A 23,377-nucleotide genomic window follows, 5' to 3' on the forward strand; every position below is an offset into this window, starting at 1 on the left:
AAAGGTACAGGAGCCTGAAGTCCCACACCACCAGGTTCAAGAACAGTAACCTCCCTTCAACCATTCAGTTCTTGAACCAACCAGCACAACCCTAATCACTACAGTTTAGCAACACTATGACCACTTTGCACTAAAATAGACTTTGTTTTTTTTGTTCTAATTGTGTTCTTTCTTGTAAAAATTGTGTATATTTTCTGTTTATGTTTTTCTTGTGAACGCTGCTTATCTGATGCTCTGTGCCTGTGATGCTGCTGCAAGTAAGTTTTTCATTGCACTTGTGCACACATAGACTTGTGCGTATGACAATAAATTCGAATGTGACTTTGAATGTTATAATCTTACAGCGATGATCAGGATATACAAACTGACGTGCAGGTCTATGACCCATTGTACCAGTAGCCACCAGGATTGGAAAGGGTTAAATAGATGTAGTCATTCAGGAAGCAGTGAATGGATGATGACAGTTCTTGGTTTTAAAAGTCAGAATTTTATTAGGAGGAAGGAAAGGCTGAGGACAGTAACGAGTTCCTGAGTTTTGAGGTTCCAGAGACAAATCCAAAAAATATTGATTTCAAAGCAGTAAAGAAATTTAAATTCTTTTACAAGATGTTGCAGGTAAGGCCACAGTTTATTCCCCTTTCCTAATTGCCCTTGAACTGAGTGGATTACTGGGTCATTTCAGAGGGCAGTTAAAAGCCAACCACAACGCTACAGGTCTGGAGTCACACATAGGCCAGACCGAGTGTGTTAGGAATAGGGCGTTGATGAACTAGATGGGCTTTACAACGATTGGTGAGTTTCATGGTCACTATTTCCAACCTTTTTCAGGTTTCAGCTTTATTTAACTGAATTTAAAATGCTTTGGTGGGAGTTGATCTTCTGTCTCTAGAGAATTAATTCATAGTGTGCAAGATGATAAGAGGCATAGGTCAAGCGGACAGTCAGAGATTTTTTTCCTAGGGCGAAAATGGCTACCACGAGGGGGCATAATTTTAAGGTGATTGGAGGATGGTATAAGGGGGATGTCAGGGGTAAGTTTTTTTTACACAGAGAGTGGTGGGTGCGTTGAACGCACTGCCGGCAGAGGTTGTGGGGGCAGATACATCAGGGACATTTAAGAGACTCTTAGATAGACACATGACTGATAGAGAAATGGAGGGCAATGTGGGAGGGAAGGATTAGATAGATCTTAGAGCAGGATAAAATGTCGGCACAACATTGTGGGCCGAAGGGCCTGTACTATGCTGTAATGTTCTATGTTCTAGAACATAGACCAGCAGAGCACAGGAACAGGCCCTTCCGCCAATCTAACTCATGCTGTCAGCTTGCACATGGTCAACTTCCCTCCAGTCCCTGCCTGTTCATGTGCCTGTCCAAATGCCTCTTAAATGTTACTATCATATCTGCTTCCATCAGCTCCCCTTGCAGTGCGTTCCAGGCAGCTACCACTCTGCGAAAAAAAAAATTGCCTTGTAAATCTCCTTTAAACTTCCCCGCCTCACCTTAAAGCTGTGCCCTCCAGTATTTGACATTTCCAACCTGGGAAAAAGACTATCGACCTGACCTCTGTCTCTCATCATTTTATCAGCCTCTATCAGTTCTCCCCACAGCCTCCGACGCTCCAGAGAAAACAGTCCAAGTTTGTCCAACCTCTCTTTGCAGCTCACGCTCTCTAATCCAGGTAACGCAGAACAGTACAGCACAGAACAGGCCCTTCAGCCCACAATATTGCGCCGACAAAGCTAATCCCTCCTACCTACAGAACGCCCATATCCCTCCGTTTTCCTCTCATTCATGTGCCCATCCAAGCCCCTCTTAAAAGCCCCCAGTGAATTTGCCTCCACCACCCTATCAGGCAACACATTCCAGGCATCCACCGCTCTCTCAGTAAAAAACATACCCCTCACTTCTCTTCTGAACCTACCCCCTCTCACCTTAATTGCATACTCTCTGGTATTGGATTGCTCAATAATGGGAAAGAGATATTGCTTGTCCACCCTACCTATGCCCCTCATAATTTTATACACTCCCAACAGATCACCCCTCAACCTACGCCGCTCTAGAGAAAAGAGGCCAAGTTTGTCCAGCCTCTCCTGATAGCACATGCCCTCTAATCCAGGCAGCATCCTAGTAAACTTCCTCTGCACATCTAAAGCCTCGACATCCTTCCTATAGTGAGGTGACCAGAATTGCACGCAATACACTAAATGCAGCCTAACCAGAGTTCTGTAGAGATCCTGGTAAACTTCTTCTGCACCTTTTCCAAAGCCTCAAAATCCTTCCCGTAATGTGGCGACCAGAACTGCACCCATTTCTCCAAATGTTCACTGGTCTCTGGATTACCAACCAATAACACAACCATTATTTCACCATTCCCCTAGGAGGAGCAAGAGAGGAGGATTCAGCATGACGACAACCATAGCTGCATTGATTCATATGAGAAGGGAAGAAGGTTTATTAGTCAAGAAACATTTGTATTATGGCAGGCCAGAGATACATTAATAAAATTATAACTTTTACCTTGATGAGGCATACCAGTAAAATACTTCTAATAATTAAGTTAATTCTCATATTTATAATAAATGTCTCTGGATCATAATCTAGAAGCCTAACAATGGATATATATCCAGCTGCAAGATTTATATTTCACTGTAATTTCTTGTTACATCTGGAAATTTAAACAGGATTGGACATCCATCAAATATTTATTACACATTTTTTTCTATATTTTGTTTTGTAATGCTGGGGCATTGTTGAGTTTGGTGGGTTGGTGTCAGGAAAGAGAACTGGTCACTGAGGTAGATGAACACTGGTCACTGTTATTCTGCCCTAACAATCTTTTTGTGACATTCACCTCAAGACTAATAAGTTTGGCATGATATTGAACATTTTTATTTCCCATTGTACACGATTTCCAAATTGGTCCTTATTTAAGTTGAACTGTGGTTGACTTCTGTGCTCTACGCAGAGGAGAGAAATGTAGAGATTGTATTGGAAGGAATTTTTCTTCTCATTTGTTTTTGATTGGATTCAAACCTGGAATCCAGAGGCAAAAGGACAGTGTGTTCATCCACAAAATACTGGCATCCTTACGACATTTGGTTTTAGAAAACAGAAGAGGAGTCATTTCCAACTTTCTTGAAACAAGTGGGCTGATAATTGCAATCTTATCACTAACATGTTACAACATGACTGTTTCCCATCAGCTTAGGAGTAAATCATTTAGTAAACTTGTTACCTTGCTATGCACACACTGGAAGGCATTAGGACAGAAACAAACAAAACATTTATTTTATGACCCCGGTTTTACAAGGAATGAAATGGGAATTGGCTCCAGTTTTAGTTGCAAGTGAAGTGCTTGTTCCTAACAAAAGGGCCATCTGACTAATATTTTGGATATGGTTTGAACTGGTATGGAGATCAAATGATCGAAAATAATTCTTAATTGGTACAATATATTTTTTGTCTTCCACTTGGGCTCAACGTTTCCATTAATAACAATTATAAATAGAATCAGAAGGGGAGCCTGAGTCTGCTCCACCATTCAGTAAGATCATGGTTAAACCTCACATCCCCTTCTCCACCCCATTTCCCAATATCATCTGTTTCCCTTAATGTCCAAATATCTATCGATATTAGGCTTGAATACACTCAATGACCGAGCATCCATTGGTGTATGCAGAAGAGAATTCCAAAGATTTACAACCCTAAAGTAATTTCTACTGATCTCGGTCCTAATTGCTTATTCTGAGGCCACCTCCTCTCGATTCTCGACCCTCCAACCCGAGGAAGCAGAGTTCCCTTTACAAGACAATTATTTCAGAGTACCCAGCAACAAGTCATGTGTGTGCACCTTTGCAATGTTAATCACTAGCTCAAAGAAAGTGTCCATTTCCTCCCTTCAGTTTGCGGCGGAAACCAATTAAATGATTGGAATTGAGTCACTTTAGCTGGTGACCATTATCCACCACAACTGTAGGGTTGGTCTTCCACAGGATTAATGTTTATGCTGGTATCATGATGTTGCAACACTACCTCAAACTTAATTAAGTCAATGGTACTGGCCAATGTCTCTCTTGTTCATTAACACATTCTCTCAGGCTGGGTAAAAGACTTCTGTACTTTTTGTGTGGACATTAGATTGCAGAATGTTGCACTCCCCCAAGTGAGGCTGAATCTATTGAGATTTGAAGGCTGGGTGGAGGAATTTGCCTGACTTGCCGATTGTCATCTATTGGAAGACTCCAGGTCTTTCTGTGCACTTGGCAGTCCCTGGGTCATTAGTTCTTGTGACTCCATGACCTTGGCCACTATCTGACTCACATTCTGCGCTAGTTTAACCATGGAATAGAAATAATGGTCCCTCAATAGGTGAGGAAAAGGTAGGAACATCCCGAACGTCTGACACTGTGGAGTCTTCCTTCGGAAGATCCCAAAGAGACCTGGAAATTTGATGGTGAAAGGGGAGAGAGGAGGAAAACAACTTTCACAACGGTGATGATTTTCCTTCTCTCATTCTCTTGCTGTGTACAAGAGGTTAGCTGCGACTGCTGAGAAAGTTCTTTTCCACAAATGGGAAGCTTATATTCCTCCTTCAAGTTGTTCTGCATTCCCAGAAAGTTCAAGGAGTTGGACACAAGGTTATGTGATCCTGGGGACAGCTGCATTGCTGGAGGTGCCATCCTGCAAATGAGACAGAGGGGAGCGGCCAATGGCGTCCTTTCTTGAGCTAATCTGTGGAACTGTGGGCCAGTTAGCTTAAAAAGAACTCGGCTGGTCAAGCAGCATCTGTGGAGGCAAAACAGATGTGTTGACGTTTCAGGTCAAGGTCGAGGAAGAATTAGTTTCCCCTTCCCCTCCTCCCACCCCAGTCCTGATGCAGGGTCTCAACCCAAAATATTGAACATCCCTTTACCTCCACAGACACTGCCTGACTAGCTGAGCTCCTCCAGTAGTTTATTGTTTGGTCCAGATTCCAGCATCTGCAGTCTCTTGTGTCCCTTCCTTAACATCTATTGTAAGGAAATGATTAAAGTCTTTTAATGTCACATAGCTGATAAAAAAAAAGCCAGGACTTCCTTCTGGATATTCCTGTGGAAACTTGCTTCCAACGCCGGCATCAACTGGAGTTGGTGCCAACATTTTCCAACCCAACCCCTGTGGCTGTCCCTGTGCTTATTGGGACATCAACTGTCCCTTCCCAGTTCTCTTCCACTGTCCCCCCAGTTCTTTGACCTGGTTCTCCGCTGCAAATGCAATGTAAAACGATTTGGTTGGAGGCTGGGGGTGGGGGTGGAATGGTACCTAATAGATGAGAACAAAGTAACAGTAAAATTAATTTATCAAAATATAAGTGGAATTTGTGAAGGACTATTGATGTTGGGGAACAGGCTGCCGAGAGGCAAATGGAACTTAATATCGGTCTATTGCGAGGTAATGCATTTATTTAAAAAGGGTGTAATTATGTTCTGAATGTGGATAGATGGTGTCGGAGCGAGTTGTGAGTTCAGGTTTACAGGACATTATACGGCAGCACCTCTGGTTGATAAGTTGTCAAGAGGCTAACGTAAATCCCTAGGTTTTGACATAAGAGGCACAGAATATAAAAACCTGTGGTAAATTATGAGCCTGTAGAAAACTGTAATAAGATCTCTTGGAGTACTGTATGCACCATATATAGGAATGTTATTTAGGCTTTAGGGAGGGTGTCTCATAGATTCACTGCAAAATAGTTTGGAAGGAGGAAATAGAGACGCAATTGAAGGTATGAAATATTGGATATTTTTCATTAAAGCAACAGATTAAGGGCAGAATGATGGAAGAGTCTAAAATAATGTGATAGGACGGGGTAGATAAGAGTGAGGTTTCAGTCACATCTTTATAAAGCAATTTTTTTTATCTTTATCACAGTATATAAATGAATGGTGTAGAGCCTTTCACATCCAAAATACTTTACAGCCAGTGAATAGTTTCTGAGGTATTCTTTGTAGGAAACACGGCAGCCACATTCCACACAGCAAGCTCCCACAAACAACAGCAAGATGAACGACCACCCAATTGTGCCATAAATTTCAGTGAATCACTGAGTGTTGTTTTGGTTGAGGAATAGCCATTGCCTAGGACAGTGGTAAAAATCCCCCACCCTTCTTCAAATGGTTCCACGGGACCATAAACACTAGAACAAGAGGACAGTTTTTTTGGTTGCTGTTATCTCATCTGGGATTTGTTGAAGGACTTCTGATGCAGTTAGGATATCTTCTTCAATACACATAGTGTCTTATGATACCAGATTTTCATTCATCTGCTGTAAAAGAATGTGGTTTAATTGTGAGCCTGCAGGTTTGTAGATATCAGTCAAATCCTTTTAGCTATGCTACCACAACATACGCTTATAATTAGAAATGTTCTTCATTTGCACCAAATAGTTTGTACAATGATTAGCATTTAAAAAGGAAACTATGTGATTTTAATGTCCATTTATTTATCTCTGTTACGCTGTGGTAGAAGACTGTCTTTGTTATGGATTATTACACGTAACATGCGTGCTTTGGTAATTACAGAAGTAAGTGCTTGCATTACCTAACCTGTTGTGCTATTTCTACAGCACCTGAAGTTGTGCACACCAGAACTACCAACTTAAGGAACTCTGTCAAATGTTTATGGTTTCCCCACCTGAAGATCATGCTCGCTGCTAAATCATTGCACAATCCAAATATATGTCCAATTGGCTTCATTTTACATTTGCCAAGCTTTTTAACTTCACAGCTGAATTCCCGCTCGTTCTCACTCATTACCTACATGCTCCCAGGAAGAACTACTGGATAAGGATAAAGGGGAAAGACCTTCGTCTCCTCACATCCTGAGCAGAAAGTAATCAAAACTGGCACCTTCTGATCAGGAGGCACAAGAGACGGCAGATGTTGGAATCTGGAGCAACAAACAATCTGCTGGAGGACCTCAGCGGGTCGAGCAGCATCTGTGGAGGGAAATGGGCAGTTGACATTTCGGGTCGAGACCCTTCATCTGGACTGAAGGAGTAGAGGGGGAGATAGCCGGTATAAAGAGATGAGGGGAAGGGGTGAACAAGAGCTGGCAGGTGATAGGTGGATCCAGGTGAGGAGGGGGGAGTGGAAATAGTGACGGTGACGGGTGGAGGCAACAAAGACCTGCAGATGATGGAACCTGATTGGAGAGGAAGGTGGGGCATGGAACCGAGGGAGGGAGGTGGGGAGGGCAGATGGGAACAGTGGGGGGAGGGGACCAGTGGAGGGGTGTGTGGGGTGCTGTGGCAGATGGTGCGGGTGGAGGAGGGGAAAGGAACAGGGTGATGGGGGCTGGGTGGGTGTAGGAGGAACTGGGTAGATCGGGAGGAGAGGGAAAAGGGACACTTGGCACATTAGGTAGTATGATTGTGACACATGCAAGTGTTTTACTTCAGCAGCTTAGAGGAATGAATGTGCTGCATGAGACACAGAGTGGCAACACTGACTCAGCTCTTGTCCAGTGGTGATGTGGATAGAGCATTCCAAATTTGTGCCTTGAGTCACAATGCTGACACTGGATAATGGCAAAGAATGTGGGTATAGGTGTCTGTGTCCATGTATTGGGTGAGGACAGAGTAGCTGAGTGAGTTGTGAGGGTGGGTCGCTTGGGAAGAGCTTACAGTTCCATGTTTCTCACTCCTCATCACCGTCCAAGGGCTCTGAAATGTGTTTGTTGGCATTGCAGTTGGACCCAAATCTCCAACGCTCTCCCAACTCCCCTGCCTTGTGTTACTTAGCGCAGCTTTCAAATGCCTCACATCTTTGACTGCACATCTAGGCAGGTCCCCTAAGTTGCCTCTCGTTCCTCTTTCATGGTGTTCTTCAACTGTGAAATACTTGGACATGTGTCTCATTGTCTTGGTGTAGCAGCCAGCATAATCAAAGACCCCATCACCCGGGAAATTCTCTCTTCTCTCCTCTTCCACTGGGTAGAAGGTACAGGAGCCTGAGGGCACGTACCACCAGACTTAAGGACAGCTTCTACCCGCTGTGATAAAACTACTGAACGGTTCCCTTATATGATGAGATGGACTATGACCTCACGATCTACCTTGTCGTGACCTTGCACCTCATTGCACTGCACTTTCTCTGTAGCTGTGACACTTTACTCTGTACTGTTACTGATTTTATCTGTACTACATCAATGCATTCTGTACTAACTCAATGTAACTGCACTGTGTAATGAATTGACCTGTACGATCAGTTATGCAAGACAAGTTTTTCACTGTACCTTGGTACAAGTGACAATAATAAACCAATACCAATACCAATACATTAAGTGTGCCATGTAAATGCAAGGTTAGAGTCATACAGCAAGGAAACTGGCCCTTCAGCCCACCAAGATCACACCCAACTCCTCGGCACCCACTAATGCTAATTCTACACTAGTCCTATTGCATTCTCCCTACATTCCCCTCAACTCTATCCCAAATTGTACCACTCATTTACACACTAAGAGCAATTTACAATGGCCAATTAATCTACCAACCTGCATATCTTTGGGATTCTAGAAGGAAACTGGAGTCCCTGGGAACAGTCACAGAGAGAACGTGCAAACTCCACACTGACAGCACCTAAGGTTAGGATCCAACCACAGTCACTGGAACTGTGGGGCAGCAGCACTACCGACTGGGCTACAGTGCTGCCCCCACTGTGCCACCATAATATTTGCCACATTAGTTGAGTGCCTCACTAATATTCCCACATTAGAACTACTTGGAAAGGAGCAGAGGCATAACATGAGGGAGATATTGTTATTTCTATAGAGGTACAATGACCTGTGAGTAATAATGGATGCAATCTTTTATAGTAAGTCTTGTTCTATTAAGCAATGGACAATGTGGTCTTCCTTGTGGAATGGAATTGGTTCTAATGGAAGAGGTAGCAGACAGACTCAGCAGTTTAGAAATCTAATGTTAGTTAGCGCCAGGGTGTCTGCCCTCCACTATCTGAGGAAGTGTCGCTTTTACATGCATGTTTGTGGTGAGCTTTAAGTGGAGAACAAGCCTTCCCCATGGAGAAGGAAGAGTCAAAGAACCAGTCACTCATCCTGATTGGTAACTCAGTGGTGTGTGTGTGAGCCCATTGGACAGCTAACTGCTTGGAAATAATGGGAAAGAAAAATAAATTCCATGTGTTCCTACTAATAATCTCTTGTGTCTCTATTGAAAAGGAAAGACTTGCTTATATATTACCTTTCATTTTCTTATAGGTCATCCCAAGATGATTTCAAGTATTATAATGTAGCAAATTCTTGCACAAATGATGGTTTAATGACCAGATAATGTGTTTTGAGGAATGCATTTGGCCAGAATCCCGGGAGGCCCTCCCCCGCAAACTTTTACATCCATTTGAGAGCAGACTGGGTCCTTGGTTTAATGTCTCATCCGGTAGCCAGCACCTCCAACAGTGCAGAGCTCCCGCGATCTGGATTCCGCCAATTCCTTGAATTTAAACCAACAAAAACCTTCTGTCCTGCTGACTCATAGCTAACAATCCTCCATTATTTCCTGGGCATGCCTCCTGACGGTGATCGAAGAAGCAGCAACTGACTGCAAGCTTTTTCTGTCTTTGGCGTCAACTGCCCTGATGGTAGCACCCTCAGGAGACTCTGGACCTTCTCCAGAGATTGAGCATAAAATCTAGGCTACCACTGCAGTATTGAGGGAGTGCTTCACTGTTGAAGATGCCATCTTTCAGATTAGATGCTAAACTCCCCTGACCTTGCCTCCCCTTTTTTTCTCTGTGTCTGCCTCCATCTATCACCCACCTGCCACTGTCTTCCCACTCCACCCCCCCCCTCCCCTCCCTGGCACCACCTGTCTGTCATCTCACACCCTCCTCAGTCCACCAATCACCTCAGACTCCTGTCTCACCACTCCCCCTCTCCTCTTTCAGTCCTGACGCAGGGTTTTCGACCCGAAACGTCGACAATTCCCTCTCCCACCCCCCACAGATGCTGCTCGACCTGCTGAGGTCCTCCAGCAGATTGTTTGTTGCTCCCGATTCCAGCAGCTGCAGTCTCTTGTGTCCTTCTAGATGTTAAACTTGGTGCCTCGCTTTCTCTGTCAGGTAGACCTGAAAGATTCCATTGTGACTTTCTGAAAATTTATGAGCCAATATTTTGATAGCTCGGCCAACATCACAAGCACATTATCTAGTGGTTATCACTTGGCTGTTTGTACACGTGCTCTCTGTATGGGAGGCTGGTGATAACACTGAGAAAGGGGTTCATTGCCTATGAAGGGTTATGGGATACCCGGAGGTTGGGAAGGGCGCTACAGAAATGCAATACTTCCTATCCTGCCTCTGTTGAGCATTGAGTTCAGGGGGGGAAACCAACCGCTAGTAATGGCTAAAGGGGAAATCGACAACACTCAGGGGCGGGGAAGTACAGCTGTGGGCCAGCATAATGAGTAACGGAGTGTCCATCAAATCTTACCTTCCAACGCTCGGAGAAATGTCCCTTTAAATTAGGACAGCCTCGCCGCGGGTTTAAACCGGCAGCGCCGCAACTTGATCAGTAAAGCAAGTAACAGGGATTATTAATGGGGGGGAAGAAGTGAGACGATACAAACATCTCCAGCTATGGTAAGTGAATATATTTTGTGCAAGAGTGCTGACGTTGTCCTTCTCCATGCGTTCAACCCCTCGACTGGTCACATGAATTTAGTTTTTTTTGGGAGGGGGGGTGTTGTTAAAATAATGCAAATAAAAAGTATGGTGCAATTTACAATGTAGTTCTGGCAGTTTCACGCCCCGTGGGCGTACGGGGGCAGAAAGTTTCCATTATTTAGATCAAAGAAAGAGAGGTTGCATTCTGGAAGTGGAAATAAGTTTGAGACGAGGCATCGACCCAAGATGTTGCAGACCCCGGAGGAGGTTTTTGCTGCTTAATTAATTAATAACATTTGTGTTGTGCAACCGTGCTCGGAAGGTGTACCCCAGAGCCAAAGTGAGGAATGCAATATTATTTTATTTCCAAAAATAAACTTTATTCATAATATATACAAAAGAATAAACACGTTGCAAAGGTCTTTACATCCTCTGTGTCATTTCGTCAGTACATTTAGCGTTAGCACATGATTTTTTTTGCATAGTACCATTGCCACTTCTGTAAAGACCCACTCTGCAGGCTGCATCTGATTTTAAAAGCAGTGCGCGGGACTGTAAGAATGCGGTAACTGAAGAGGCATCAGAAGCGAGTTGGTAATCTGTGTTGAATGACTGCCCCGACACCGAGGGCGGCCCGTCTCCTCTCCTTGACCAACCTGTTCTGACCTCCGTCCTCGCCTCGCATTGAGAACTCTCTCTACATTCCTCTTCTGACTTCTTTGTCCTCTTTCATTCCCCGCCACCCCCTTCCTTTGTTTTGAATCCACAAACTTGGAGCGAAGCTGACGCTGCCCCCCGCTCTGCCCTCCCACTCGCTGTGTCTCCGCCTGGGTCCCACCTGTCTGGCACCGCACCCGCCGCCCACTCCCAGTGCTCGCTCCCCGGACTGACTCATCCAGCCCCAGTCTGTCTCTCTCTCTCCCCCGGGGAAACACGTTCAGCTATTTCTCTTTCTCAAGGAAACCACTTTCTAGACCATAGAGGCAAGAAACCAATGTCCCTCCTCCCCCCCCAAAAAAAACAAACACAGAGCTCTTTGATATTTAAATTTTGATTTAAAATTGGTTTTGGGCACTTTTATACAATATTTGCCTTTGAAAAAGCCATGCTTCCATAAACCATTAGTATACCTCGAAGCCAACAGAGAACGTTTTAAATTCGCTGGGGAAGAATTTATGGCAACTTAATTTTGCATATAAATTAAAAGTCGAATTGAAATGGAACTTTCCCTTTTTAAAGAATATCCCGTTATAAATTCAGGGAGAAAAACTGCAAATGAGTTAATCTGTGCTCCCTGGAGTAGAACAACTGGAAATACTATAAACAGATCTAAGATCTGTCCCGCATGACAAGCAAAACTGAATAGGTTTCAAAAGGGAAATTCTGTGCCTGCTGTTAGTTACATTTCTGCTTCATGTTTGCGTGTGTGTGTGTATATATAAATTAAAAAAAACAGTTCTCGTTTTTAGATTTATAATTGCGAGGTGGTTAATTTTTTCCCTGCGTGGGGTTCGTGTGGCGAAGTGTTGCCGGAAACCGGGTCCACCCTCGCCCGCACGGTTGTGCGTCATTCGGTGGAAGGGGGCGGACAATATCCTGGGACCCGCAGTCGTTTGGAAATGACTTAAGTCTCTCCCCTCGCCCCCTCCTCTGCCTTGCGTTTGCTTACCACAATAAAGAGCACCCCACAACCAACGCAGAGTCGATTTCTTTATCTCAAACGTTGATGGAACATTTATTTCAACACCCTGAACTTTAGCTCAACAGACTTGTGTTTGTGTGTTAAGGTTGCAAAAGCTTTATGCCTTTCCCTGAAGGCACTGACTGCAAATGAAATTATGACCCTGAGGATTCCAGTAACCTTATTCTCCCAACCTGAGCCAAGCCTGTTTGTTGACATTACAGCCCCCTGCTTTGACTTGAACATTCATTTTCCAGCGAGGATTATTGGACAGCCCTCAGGGATGGGAGCCACACCTGGTTTCCCCCCTCCACCCATTGCTGCCAGGGACAGTTGTAGCACTTCCCTCCCTGACTTAGAGCAACAAAGTTGGCAGGGCCCAGGACTTGGCACAGAGTATTTCCAGTTCTTCCTGGACTGTACAAATGGGGAGTTTATTTTTCCTTAAAGAGGCATTAGACACAAGACACAAGGGATTCTGCAGATGCTGGAATCACCAGCCTGAAGGATTTTGCTTTTAAAAGTTTATACTTGAGGAACAAAATTGGTCTTGTTGCATGTGGCACAATTCATTTTTCCAGTGACTGTACTACAAAAGAACCTCTGGCTTTAATGCATGTGGGACATGGAGAAAGGTGCAGAGTTAATTCAAATTTTTTCTTCCTTACATAGTTCCCCTCTAAACAAGACAGGCTGTCTGTGCAGAAAACAAAAATTGATTTATAGCACAGAGATCATTTCTGCCACTGTGGATACAGCTACACCACCCTATTGCTTCAGGGAGACTAGGGTTTATGTAGCACCATCCCTGACAGGATGCCCCAAGGCATTTTAATCATTATGTTCTTTTGGGAGTGTGGCCATTGTTGGAATGTTGGAATGCAACAGTCAGTTGTGCACAGCAAGTTCCCATTAAAATTATAGAGTAATTAGCTATAAGGAGAGGTTGCACAAACTTGGATTGTGTTCTTTGGATCGTCAAAGGCTGAGGAGCAACTTGATAGAAGTTTATAAAGTCATGAGAGGTGCAGATAGTGTTTTTTTCCCAGGGTACGAATGTCAAGTACTAAATGTCATAGCTTTAAGGTGAGAGGGAGGGGAAAGTTTAAAGGAGATTTGCAAAGTAAGTTTTTTGTACACCGAGATTGTAGGTGCCTGGAACTGATTGCCAGAGAGGTGCTGGAATCAAATCAGATACAATAGCAAAGTTAAAGAGGCACTTAGGCAGGGAATGGAGGGATAGAAACCTTGTGCAGGACGACGGCATTAGTTTGACTTGGCATCATGGTTGGCACAGACATCGTGGGCCTGTTTCCTGTGCTGGTACTGTTCTATGTTCTAATGACGAGAACGTACTTGTAGTAGGCAGCTTCATGAATAATAGTCACTCAACAAGACAACAGGCTCTTCAGCCCACTGAGTCCGTGCTGACTGTTAAACATTTGTCTCAACGAATCTAACACTAATCCCACTTCATTTTCCCCCACATTCCCATCAACCTCTCCTCAATTCTACCACTCGTTTGCACACTGGGGGCAATTTGCAATGTATGATTGTCCTACCAACCTGCACATCTTTGGGATGTGGGAGGAAACAAGAGGGCACCCCTGTGGTCACAGAGAATGTGCAAACTCCACGTAGACGGCATCAGAGATCAGGACTGAGTCTGGATTGTTGGAGCAGTCCACCAGCTGTGCCACTGTGGCATGACGGATCTTAGCAATACCGTGTGTTAAGTAATTGCCAGGACACTGAGAATAACTGACCTCCTGTTCCAAACAATGCCATGTTTATTATTATTATTATTATTATTACATATTATATTATTAATATTACATTCTACTAAGAGAGCAATGGGGCCTTGGTTGAACATCTCATCTGTAAAATGGCATCTCTGAGGGTGCAGCACCCCCTCAGTGTTGCATAGATTGCCACCCTAGGTTTTTGTGGTTATGTCACTGGAGTAGAACATAGAACAGTACAGCACAGAACAGGCCCTTTGGCCCACAAACGTTGTGCTGACATAGCTAATCCCTCCTACCTACAGAATGCCCACATCCCTCCATCTTCCGCTCATTCATGTGCCCATCCAAGCCCCTCTTAAAAGCCCACAATGAATTTGCCTCCACCACCCTATCAGGCAACACATTCCAGGCATCCACCACTCTCTCAGTAAAAAAATGTACCCCTCACGTCTCTTCTGAACCTACCCCCTCTCACCTTAAATGCATGCTCTCTGGTATTGGATCACTCAATAATGGAAAAAGATATTGCTTGTGCACCCTATCTATGCCCCTCATAATTTATACACTTCCAACAGATCACCCCTCAGCCTCCACACTCCAGAGAAAAGAGCCCAAGTTTGTCCAGCCTCTCCCGATAGCACATGCCCTCTAATCCAGGCAGCATTCCAGTAAACCTCCTCTGCACCCTCTCTAAAGCCTCGACATCCTGGAGTTTGATCCAACAAAGTTTTGACATGAGGTGAGAGAGCTACCAATGAAGCCGCAATTGACAGCTCCATAGTTCCAAAAGCACTGCAAAGCCAACATTTCAGTGTAACGTCAATGGAAAGTATTGAGAACACTCAGCAAATCAGCCAGTATTCAGGGAGAGAGAAACACATTAACGTTCATCCTGGCGACTTTTAATTTCGGACTGCACACTGTGGAATTTACTTATTTCTAAACTCTGAAGTGAAGTCCTGATGTCCATCTGCAGGGAAAGGAGAGAAAGTGCTCTCATGGAGGTATCCCACAGTGGTCAGGATTAGTGCTGTAGAGTAGTCTTTGCGTGGTGTCAAGGCAAATTTCCATATGGTTCATATGGTGTGTTCAGAGCTATTTGCATCTTCCTGAGACTTCTGAAATGTAACCAGAGTTTATTTATTTTTAAAAGAGAGCATATTTTGAGAAAACCTGGTGACTCCCACCTGGATGGTTCAAAGGCTGAGTCATTGCTGGCCAGGGAGTGGTTGAGAAAGTGATCATAAGTTATACCCTGTACTGGATGGTGCAAATATCTATGCATACGTGGGTAGGAAAGGATATAGGCCAACACAGAGAAAGGCACTAGTTCAATAGACCAGTGGTCAGCATGGATGAGTTGGGCCGAAGGGCCTATTTCCATGCTGTATTTACTCTATGACTCTAATTGTAGTTTGCCCAATATAAGATGTTCCCCCAAAATAGTTTCTGAAGAGAGAGACTTGCATTTATAATAGCAACAACACATCCCAAAGCAATTTACAGCTATTGAAGTACTAGTGGAAGTGTGGTCACTGCTCTAAAGTAGAAATGCAAGAGACACCACATGCACAGCAAGCTCCACAGCCAGCATTGTGATATTTGGCAATGGTTGTGTTTGCTCCTTCTAGTAGTTCCTGTGCAATCATGCCTTAGGCTATCGTCAGTGTAACACCAACCTGATATCTCTCTCCTTTAACCCGCAGTGTAAAATATTTCCAAAAATATTAACACTCCAGGTAAAAGACTAGCCTGACCAGCAAGTGTCTTCTGTCATGGCTACAGAAACAACAACTTCCCCAATAGCACCTGCATCAGGACAGCAGAGATTCACCACCACCTTCTCAAGGGCAACTAAGGGTGGAAGATAATGCTGATCTGTTTGCCATGTCCTGAACCACTAAATTTAATGAATTTAAGATAATTTTTTAAATATGGTAAAACTGATTTTGAAACTTACCAGTGTGACAGTGGGAACGAAGTATACCTGGGTGAATTTGGCGCCAATTAGATTCAAATGCATTTTTTGAAGAAAAGGAGCCCAAAAGCTTTTTTTTCAACATTTGCAGAATTTTCTCCTCAATATACCCTGTGTTCCTTGAATGGAACATCTGGCAAGCATGCAGTCTTAATATCGCTTTATCTTTTGAAGTATTTTTTTTCCAAATTCTGAGGAAGTGGGTGTGGGCTGGACACATTCGAAGTGGCTGCACAGGTTTTCCCTGAGACTTTTATTCTGCCAAGTTCTGGAGCTCTGCTTTCTGGGAGCTGAGCTGTGTGCTGCGTTTTGACTGAAGTGCCAGGTTCAGTTTAAAGACTGATCCGTGACCTGAGGTGTGCTTTGCAACCTTCAGCAGCTGGTCAGTTGCACCACCAGTGACCCACTTTGCACTTGTTCGTGGACCACTGCCTGCTCACATAGCAAGGAAAGAACTCGCCCACTGCAGAAGGCTGAGGTTTCATACCTTACCCAGTACGTTAAAGGGTATATATTACAGACACTTGTATCAGGTTGCTGGAATCCTTAACATTGCATTCTTCCTTCTAAATAAAAAAGATTTAACTCTGATTTAATTTTGATCAATTTAAGTTGTGGTCTCCCCAGTCTAAGGTCCCAAGTCATAGCACAGAATGAGGCCATTCCAGCCCATCATGCCTGTGCCAGCTCTTAGAGGGAGATTTTACCTCCCCCTCACGCCCTCCCACCCAGCTCTCTTTTTCTCCCCCATTGCCCCGTGAATGTTAACAATATATGATCTAATTCCCTTTGGAACATTATCATTGACTCTGCTTTCACCAGCCTTTCAGACTGTCATAACAGCTGTCTGTGTGTCTCCACCTTCTGTGCTCCAGACCCACTGAAATACCTTTTGATTATTTGAGATGTTCGGTATTGAACTTGCTTGACAGCAGAGTGGGTGAGTGAAGTGTTTCCTCCCTGGACAGGACATCCTTCCCCCTCATGCTAATCCAGACTGATTTTGACAGTGGAAATAGTGGACCTACCCGCAAGTTGTCTCACAGCCCTTGGGCAAGGCCCCCCTTCCCACCCACCACCCCCACCGCCCAAGGGCTGGTGAGACAACTTGCAGTAGGTCCACTATGACAAACCTTTTCTCCCACCGCCCCAGGTTTGTGATCAGAAACTTGCCCTAATATGACACCATTTTAATGCAATCTCAAAGTGCCTCACTAACTTGCCATCGACCAGGATTTGATTCCCAATCACATAAGGCATTGTGTGGTGAAAGAGGTACATTTATGGATTGTCTTGAGAGGTGGAGAGTGCACACAAAGGCTTAGGGTCTGCTTAGCGTGTGTAGGCTGGGGTATGGGTGTGATGTGATGTCTGCCACAATCTGGTTGATACTGACTGGTGACGGGTGTTTGAATAAGACGGCAAGTGTTGCAACACCTTTGTGAGAAATCTGGGAAGTGATGGGAGGGAGGGGCAACTAGATCATGTATGAACAAGCGCACAACATTGTTCCCCAAGTGCTAGTGTTTCTGTACTGTTAATCTTGCCTTGGCCACCTGGAGACTGTGGTCAGTTGTAGTGAGCAGCACTGTTTTCTGCAGGGGAATCCTGAGTGGTAAGAGCAGGTAGCAATTTCCTCAGGATATCTTACTTTTTTTCCATTGGTTATTGCTGAAAAATGATATGTGTCACGTAGCCAATGCAGGTTGCCCAGTGACAGTAGGGTCTCTGGCACTGGTGGTAGGACTTCATTCAGTTTGTGGTGGAGAGCAAGTCAAGTCCAGTTTATTGCCATGTGCATAAGTACGGTGAGGTACAGGTACAACAAAAAAAAACTTGTTTGCAGCAGTATCACAGACGCGTAGGTTTAGACAACTAACACAGAATATAAATTGTACGTATTATACATAATTTATGCAAGACAACGAAGAGAGATTTAAAAAAAGACACAATCAGAGAGAAGTCCATGGTAGTGCAAGAGATGGTCCATAGTCAAGTCAAGTCGAGTTTATTGTCACATGCACAAGTGCCATGTTTGCAAGGGTGCAATGAAGAACTTCCTTGCAGTAGCATCAGATAAGCAACATTTATGAGAAAAATGTAGATTAAAAATTGTGTATAAACTTATGTTACAAGAAAGGACACAATTAGAACAAAAAAAAAAGTCCATTTTAGTTCAATGTGATCATGGTGTTGCTAAACTGTAGTGAATAGGGTTTTGCCGGTTGGTTCAATAACCTGATGCATGGTGTTCCACTGCTGAGGCAGGTTGGTTCAAGAACCCAATGGCTGTAGGAAAGTAGCTGGTTCTTGAACCTGGTGATGTGGGACTTCAGGCTTCTGTACCTCCTGCCTGATGGTAGCAGCGAGGGGAGGGCATGACCCGGATGGTGGGGATCTTTGATAGATGCTGTAGATGCTGTCAGCGGTGGAGAGGGCTGTGCTCACTACCCTCTGCAGCCTCTTGTGTTCCTATGTGCTGGAATTTCCGTATCAGACCACGATGCAAACCAGGATACTTTCTACAGTGCATCTGTAGAAGTTTGTTAGAGTATTTGGTGATACACTGAATTTCCTTGAGCTTCTGAGAAAGAAGAGGTTTCTGAGTGCAGCTAGTGCGCTGCCTTTGTGATTTCCTCTGAATCTCCTTAGCAATGTGTTTTCCTCCGAGAGTCTTGCTAATTAAGTGACACGAGGAAAAAACCCTTTTTGTTTTGTGTTGAGTGGTACGCTTCTGGAATTCACGAGCGTTAGTGGGAGGTAGTGGGGGCAGATTCAATAGTAGCATTGAAATGCGAGCTGGAAAAGTATTCAAAATGAAGAAATTTGCTGGGTTCTGGGGTGGTGGTGACGAGCTGAGTTGAGCTCTTACCTGCTGAGTTGAGCTCTTACTAGCTCTGTGCAAGAGCATTGGACTGAATGGTTTCTTTCCTTGCTGTAACGATTCTATGAGAATGCATCCACTCTCCAGATGGTTTTGGATACAAACTGTTCCCCAGGGTTACAATGGAGAGATGTTGCATGCTCGCATGGGGTGGGCTATGAAGCCTCCACCTCAACCTTGCTACTCTGCATGCATATGCCAGTGAATATAGCTGGCCCTGTCCTAGTGTCGATACATTTAGGAGCTTGTACTGAGGTCTATTTAATTGCTTCCTCTGTCACTGCAGTTAAGGTCAATGAAATCAACAGAGACCAGTGGGTTGAGACTGACGTCGTCTTTGTCAGAAGTGACTTTCTTTCTGAATTGATATGAGCTGCGTTTTTAAAGTTGCTTTTACTATCATTTTTCTCTCTTTCCCCCCACCTCTGCTTCAACTCTGAAGTATTGGTATTGGTTTATTATTGTCACTTGTACCGAGGTCCAGTGAAAAAAACTTGTCTTACATACCGATCGTACAGGTCAATTCATTACACAGTGCAGTTACATCAAGTTAGTACAGAGTGCATTGATGTAGTACAGGTAAAAACAATAACAGTACAGAGTAAAGTGTCACAGCTACAGAGAAAGTGCAGTGCAATAAGGTGCAAGGTCACAACGAGCTAGATCATGAGGTCATAGGTCATAGTCCATCTCATTGTATAAGGGAACTGTTCAATAGTCTTATCACAGTGGGGTAGAAGCTGTCCTTAAGTCTGGTGTACGTGCCCTCAGGCTCCTGTATCTTCTACCCAATGGAAGAGGAGAGAAGAGAGAATGTCCCGGGTGGGTGGGGTCTTTGATTATGCTTGGCTGCTTCACCAAGACAACGAGAGGTAAAGACAGAGTCCAAGGAGGGGAGACTGGTGTCCGTGATGCGCTGGGCTGTGTCCACAACTCTCTGCAGCTTCTTGTGGTCTTGGGCAGAGCAGTTGCCATACAAAGCCGTGATACATCCTGACAGGATGCTTTCTATGGTGCATCGGTAAAAGTTGGTGAGAGTCCTTGATGAAATCTCACCCAAGTGTTGTGTGTCTTTCTTGTTCCTGTCCCCCTGGCTACAGATGTTCTCAGGGCGGTCAATCCCGCCATCAGCCAGGTCTGTAGTAAAACTGATGAAACCTTTATAACCTCGCAGGTAAATTAATAGACCCCATGGTATGATTTCAAATAGAACTAGGGAGTCATCCGTGGTGTAAAAACAGAAATGCAGGAAATCCTCAGCAGGTCAGGCAGCATCTGGGGGTGGGGGTGGGGGGAGCAGGAAGAAATAATGTTGATGTTTCAGGTCAATAACCTGTATTCAGTTCTAATTTTCAGTTTGTTTCAGATTTTTTGGCATTTGCACTATTTTGCTTTTGAGGCTATCTCTATCCTTGGGGTGATGACCTGTCCAATATTTAAAACCTCAACCAACGTCACTAAAACAGACTACCTGATGACAATGATATGCCTGTTTAAAGTCTGCAGTTGACTGCTGTGCCTCCTAAATTACAAGGATGACTTCAGAAGTACTTCATTAGTTGTACACTGGTTCGTCCTGAAAGGGATGTGAAAGCATCTATGTAAATGCAAGTCTTTTCTCCCTTGCTACCATACAATCTGGTGAAAAGGTTTAATTAAAAGACCACGGGTGTTAGTGACTCATGGCTGACACATCATTTTCTGCATATAGGTTCTTCTTGTATTTCACCTAGATATAGACACAAGGTGGGTGAGAATCTGAAGGAGGCAACTTGAGGCCGTATTTAAGGGATGAGTCATAAACGAGGCTGAATGATATTCTACTCTTGAAAAAGAAAATTGGATACTAGATGGGAAATAGCCGCCACCTAGTGATGTTATTGGACAAAATGTGGCGGAGGCTCCAAATCCCAGCTTGTGGTTAAATTATTGGAATACTCCACAGTCATCTGACCAAATGATCAGAGACAGGTGGTTGGATCTCACTACACCAGCTAGGGAATTTATATTCAAGTAATTAAATTAACCCAAAATAGAAAGGGGAATATTGGGACTGGTGACCATGAAAGACCCATCTAGCTCACTACCATCCTTACTGTCTGCCCTCTGTGACTCCAGACTGACCTGTGCGGTTGGCTCTTAACAGGTCACTCACTTCGGTGGTAGGTAGAGTTGAACGATCGATGCTGAGCTTGCCCATGATGTCCATATCCTGTGAACTAAATAGAATTATCATGAAAGCTACTGTGATTGTACAAGAGCCAAAACTTGTTATTTTATTCTTTAGGGAAGTATACATCTTTGTTCTATATGGTCTGGCCCTTTCTATGGTTGAATCCTCACACACTCAGAGGCGGCCTAGCAAACCTCACCGTTTTGAAAACAATCCCAGCAGGATGATCATCACCAACTTCGTGGGGCAACTGAGAAGGGTCGGACAATATTGCCCCTTGCCAATATCTCCCACATCTTCTCAACAAGTAAAATCCTTTAATCATTATACTGCCCAAATGTGCACTAACAACAATATAGTTTTACTTAAGAGTATCTATTTACCACTTTTGTATTAAACCTAGCCTTCCGTAGAGTATTGGGATTAGATACAAGTAACATCACAAAGACCAAGTTTAGCCTTGGGAGAATATTTATCTTGATGCCATTTAGAACTGCCATGTTTTGAGATGGGCAGACAGAACCAATGACCCGTTTCGTGTTACACTGTGAAAGACATTGATTTCCATTGCTTGCCTTCTTCCAGTAAATAGTCTTAAATGCATTCTCAAAAATGAGTGGTCTCCAATATCATCGCCTGTGATGGCCTGGAGTATATTTTGCTTTTCAATGTGGACTGCAAAACTCCAGGAGTGATTTACTGAAAAACTTTTAAAGACCTTGAGAATGTTCAGCCAACTTGCAGTGACATCCTTGCCACGCTTGTGGACATGTGTCCAGTTCAATTGGGAACCTTGGTGGAATAAGCAGAGGTAACTCTGAATTAGATTAGTAGTTGTATTTTAAGGATTAATGTCTAAATTCCATGGGCTAATATGCCCTTAAAACATAGTTACAAGGTTAGGGAGGGGTGTCAATTAAAACTGAGGCGCATAGGAACTTCTAACATAGAACAGTACAGCACTGGACAGGCCATTCAGCCCACAATGCTGTGCCAATCTTGATGCCAATTTATACTAAATGTCCTCCTCCTGTGTATCATCCATATCCCTCCATTCTCTTCATATTCATGTGTCTATCCAAAAACCTCTTAAACTCCACCAAACTGTCCCTGTTAACTTTTCCAGGCACCCACCACTCTCTGCCTTTAAACTCTACCCCCCCCCCCCCCCCCCGCCAACTTCTCACAGAGGCTAGGTAGTCTCTGGGATTCTCTACCCCAAAGGGTTGTGGAAACTAGATCATTGGAGGTAGATGAATTTTTGAAAGATCAGGGAATTGAGGGCTATGGGGAGCTGGCACAGAAGAGGAGATGGGATAAGCTGCGGCCATAGGTGAATGGTGGGGTAGGTTTGAGGGGCCGAGTGGCCTACTCTTGCTTCTTGTGCTTTTAGGAGAATGACAGGGAAACAACTCCACATAAGGCAGGTGACTTGGAGCCATGCCTTTGGAGATGGACAACTATCTCTGATGCTGTTACAAGGATTCTTTCTCTCTGCATTGGTCTGCAGGCATTTTCTCTCGTTCCTGCTGTCAGCCTCTACCATCAGGATCCACTCAGACCTGACTTCCATCAACTTTGCTCTTTCACTCTTCTCGCATCCCGTTCCGTCTCGCTCTCTCGCTCTCCTCACTGCTCCTTCCTTTCCCACAGCAGTATCAGCTTGCAATTTGTACGCTGCCTATCACAGAGTCCTACAGCACAGAAACAGCCCCTTCGGCCCAACTCGTCCATGTTTACCAAGATGCCAACCTAAGCTAGTCCCATTTGCCTGCATTTGGCCCACATCTCACTGAACCTTTCCTATCCATGTATCTGTCCAAGTGTATTTTAAATGTTGTTAATGTACCTGCCTCAGCCCTTTCCTCTGGCAGCTCGTTCCACATTGGGATCATCTTCTGTGTGACAAAGTTGCCCCTCGGGTTCCTATTAAATCTCTTCCTTTTCACCTTAAACCTATGCCCTCTAGTTTTTGATCTCCTTTCCCTCGGAAAAAGACTGTGCGTACCTATGTATGTCCCTCGTGATTTTATATACATCTGTAACAAAACCTCCATCATTGTTGTTTGTCCCTCATTCTCAAGTAAGACCATGACATCTAGTCTAGTGTCTGTCTATATCTATTCTCCATATACATCTATTCTCCATATACATCTAGTGTTGCGATGTGTTTGGAGATGGCTGATTAGACCAATCTGGGCTTGAATGTTCCTTTCACACTGGTGACAGAGGTGTAGGAATGCTGTAGCATCAGTGGT

At 44.1% G+C, this 23,377-nt stretch overlaps 1 protein-coding gene and 1 long non-coding RNA gene across 9 annotated transcripts in view; one reads left to right on the forward strand and one right to left on the reverse strand.

Moving 5' to 3' along the window:
* Positions 1–23,377, forward strand: part of samd11 (sterile alpha motif domain containing 11) — a 249,612-nt gene that overhangs the window by 26,282 nt on the left and 199,953 nt on the right. The window lies entirely within an intron of this gene.
* On the reverse strand, positions 640–10,621 carry LOC127583488 (uncharacterized). Its single transcript, XR_007958263.1, has 3 exons — positions 10,486–10,621; positions 4,916–5,012; positions 640–4,788 (listed from the first exon to the last, which is right to left on the reverse strand). It is a non-coding gene; the product is annotated as an uncharacterized LOC127583488 (long non-coding RNA).

The sequence above is a fragment of the Pristis pectinata genome, chromosome 26, assembly GCF_009764475.1.
Source record: "Pristis pectinata isolate sPriPec2 chromosome 26, sPriPec2.1.pri, whole genome shotgun sequence".
NCBI classification, from domain to species: Eukaryota; Metazoa; Chordata; class Chondrichthyes; order Rhinopristiformes; family Pristidae; genus Pristis; species Pristis pectinata.